A 3818-nucleotide genomic window follows, 5' to 3' on the forward strand; every position below is an offset into this window, starting at 1 on the left:
TATATATATATATATATATATATATATATATATATATATATATATATATATATATATATATAGAATTAGGTTCAAATGTTTTTAGCAACTATTGTGTGCCTAAATGCACCAATAAGAATTCAAGAAAAATAAATAAATCATTAATGTAAAAAAAGGGTAGATGGGTCATTTTGTTTTTATAAACTAAAAATAAATTCTTATATATTTGGTATATCCCTTAAATCACGTCTACTACTGTTTTGCTTATTTAAAATCATCATATCCACAACCCTAAATGCACAAAGAGGGGACGCGTCTTCTTCAACAGATCGGGAATAAGGAACGATCGAATGGGAGCAGTCAAAAATCAAGGGCACTAGTGAGGGTCAAATAGATTTGTAGGGTGGGCTGAGAAAGGGACTTCGATCCTCATCATCGTCTTCATCAAATCGAGAAGGCATCAAACGATTCAGGGAAGTCGAATGGTGGTCCCTTAAATCACGTGTGCAGTTTTTTTTTATAAATCTTATCATTTTCAAGTCTCCAAATAATTAACCCTATGCCGTCGTCGACATTTTCTTCATCATCTTCATATACTACATGCAACACAGTCATCATCTTCACGGCATATGATTGATTTTTCTACAAAGATTAGTAACGAGACACATGGCACACACCATCGATCAGATCCGGGTAACTTTTCTTTTTTGTTAAAAATGTCATATTTAGATAGTAAGTTCTTTAGTTATGTAGAATTGAAAATATTCCAACTTGCTGTCTTAGTGAACTGTTGGTGGAATTGAAAATATTCCGATTTGCACACCAACTGTTTGTTAAAATGTCTCAGTGAACTTCAGTTACTTATTCCAAATTTTGTTCTTTCTTGCTTAATGAGTCACTTTCAGTTAGAAGGAAGCATAGAAAAAGATGTTAGTTCGTATGGTTCCAGCTCTTGTATCAGGGCCTTATAATGTAAGTAACATTCTTTATTCATGTGTTCAAGTTGATGAGTTTCAATTTCTTTTATGTGGATGCTCTTCTTTCTTACAAAATAATGTTTTCAAATCTTATATGAAAACCACGTTTCTATGCTTTAATGGGTCTGCCATATATTTTGTTTTTCTTTCGGTTATGGAATACAATTCTAGGTTGTTTGTGCCTTTTTATTTTTCATAAACACAAATTAATTTACTCTTTGAACCTTGTGGTATGCATTCTAAATTATGTTGCTGGAAATTATGTTTATATGTAAACTATTGCAAGTAAATCAAATATGGTTTTTGGCTTGTTCGATGATAATGTCTAACAAGTGTTTGTTGAAATGTCTGAAAGAGTATTTAAAGAATTTAACCTTGTGGTATGCATTCTGTTGGAATTACTAGCTGTAAATACAATACCTTTGAATGTATTCTATATATTCTATCAGAATTTATTCTATCATAATAAAATCAATGTATTCTGCCAGAATGTATTATAAGCATTATATCATATTCTATGTATTCTATCAGAATATATTAAGTGATAGTTAATTGTAAGTAACATGTTTTTTTTAACAATTATTAGTTTTTGTTGTATTTGTGATAGGAATGACTGGAAAAAGGCGTTGAAGACCTTGATATTCTTTTAGAATATGTATAATTATATTAAAATGTATAAAGATTTTAGTCTGTAAGAATATGTATGAATTTGTATTTAAGTTTGGATGTATAAGAATATATTAGAATGTTGTTATTTTTCAACATTCGATTCAAAAATTTTGTTTTTCTTCAATAATTTTATATTAGAATAAAATTCTGAAAGAGCATCATTCTAACAAAATAATATTCTATTAGAATAAAATTCTGAAAGAGCATCATTCTAACAAATAATATTCTGACAGAGTAAAATCGGTAAAAATTTGAAATTGAATTAATTAAAAAATTCAGATTTTTTTTTTTAAATTAGGAAAATTAATCATCCCTAAAAATCCGAAAATTTCCTTTTATAAATGTAGTTAATTGTCTAAAATACCCTTTTGCTTAAAATTGTGTGATTATATGCTACATGTTACCCCATTGTAATATCATACACCCTCAAATCATGTTCATTGATTAATTTCATCCATTGGTCCAGATTTGTGCATTTTGGCACACAATACTTAGTAAAAACAAAATAACCTAAGCCTATATATATATATATATATATATATATATATATATATATATATATATATATATACACACACACATATATAGGGTTAGGTTAAACTGAGAACAACTTTTTTATGTGAGAACATAAGGACTAATTTTAACCATTAGATTTGCTGTATTTAAGGGTCAAGATTGAGTATTCCTAATTTATATGTATGCTAACATGTTTTGTTGATACTCGTAATATTATAGAGTGATATTTATGTATTTAATGAGGTTTATGTAACATACGATATTGTTAAATAAGGTAATAGTGTGAAATTGCAAACGGTTCCCGATAAACCCTCGGAGAAAAAATCTAACCAAATCGTTTCCATTTGGGTGAAACGATCTTGATAGAATCTTCAAAAAAAATTCCAAGATATTATGTGAATTGTTTTATGTTATAAAATTGAAGTGAAATGAGGTGGACGAGAGCACAAAGCTTGAGAAGGAGTCAAAGAATGATGGAAGTGGGATTTCAGTCAAAGTTTAGTAATACGGCTACCAATGCTATCGATCTTGAAAAAGAAGAAGTCTTGTAGATTGAATCAGATAACATAAAGATTTAATTTTTGGTTTTTGATCTACGATCGGAAATAGGGTTTTGTTATAGGGTTTTCTGAGGATTTATGATGTTTTGGCTGTTTATAGGTAAAATTGAAGTTTTTTTGTGTAACTAGTAGTTGGTAGTGAGTGTGATTTGATCGTATGTTTGGTTTGCTTGAATAACAATTTGGTTGTGGATGTGATATGAGTTATAATTCTGTTTTGAATGAATGTGTATTTAAATGTGATTGTAGCATATGCGATAGAGTTGTTTGATTAAAATTTGAATTTTATTTTGTATGATCTTTGAAAAAAAGAGTTCGTATCGCCTTAAATGTTATTTGTAAACTGTAAATTGGTTCAGTTTCATAAATTGTGTTCCATGATTAAAATTGAAATGTGTATTCCTTTTAGGCACATACTTCTGTGTAGAAAAATAACAATAGAGAAAATGTAGATGCATTTATGAATATATTATGTAGAAGGTGATATTCTTTGTTGAGTTTGGTAATACTGATTTTGCGTATTGATGTGGATGCTTTAATGAATGTTTTGTTTTTGTTTTGAATATGAGTAATGATGCCTAAAAAATTCAACATTTAATAAGTGTGGAAGTGAATGGTGTTACTTCTAAGGCCATAGTTTGATGTTGTAAATAAATAAATTTAGTAATGTCTATGCGTGTATGAGTGGGTGTATGGGTATAGTTGTTATGTATGGTAAGTAAATTAGTATACATTCATTAGTGAATATGTATGGTAGTGAAGTTGGTAATCTGTATAGAATGTGGATGTGTGATTATGTGGTTCATAATTGAATGTGTAATCAATAATGAATATAAATGACTATGCAATAGTGAATGTGTGTGGCAATGAATGATAATTTTATATTGAATGTGAATCAAGTTTTGTGGGATAAGTTTTACGCCTACAGTTTGTAATTGATTAAGTGAATGAGCAATCTACAATGAATGTGGAAGTGAATGAGTAATCTGTCGGTGAATGTGTATTGTTATAGGAAGTGAGTATGTAGTCTTTTATGAGTACATTATATGAGGGGTTAGTTTTTTTGGCACATGAATATGTATTCATGTGTGAATATGAGATAAAATGGATTGTATTG

The 3818-nt window shown here is 28.7% G+C and overlaps 1 long non-coding RNA gene across 1 annotated transcript; it reads left to right on the plus strand.

Moving 5' to 3' along the window:
* Window positions 1-232: 232 nt before the first annotated feature.
* LOC144998194 (uncharacterized) lies at window positions 233-1624 on the plus strand. The gene is made up of 3 exons (XR_013660193.1): window positions 233-672; window positions 885-951; window positions 1564-1624. It is a non-coding gene; the product is annotated as an uncharacterized LOC144998194 (long non-coding RNA).
* The last annotated feature ends 2194 nt before the right edge of the window (window positions 1625-3818 follow it).

This window comes from Lactuca saligna, chromosome 5 (assembly GCF_052625555.1).
Source record: "Lactuca saligna cultivar CGN05327 chromosome 5, ASM5262555v1, whole genome shotgun sequence".
Classification (NCBI taxonomy): Eukaryota; Viridiplantae; Streptophyta; class Magnoliopsida; order Asterales; family Asteraceae; genus Lactuca; species Lactuca saligna.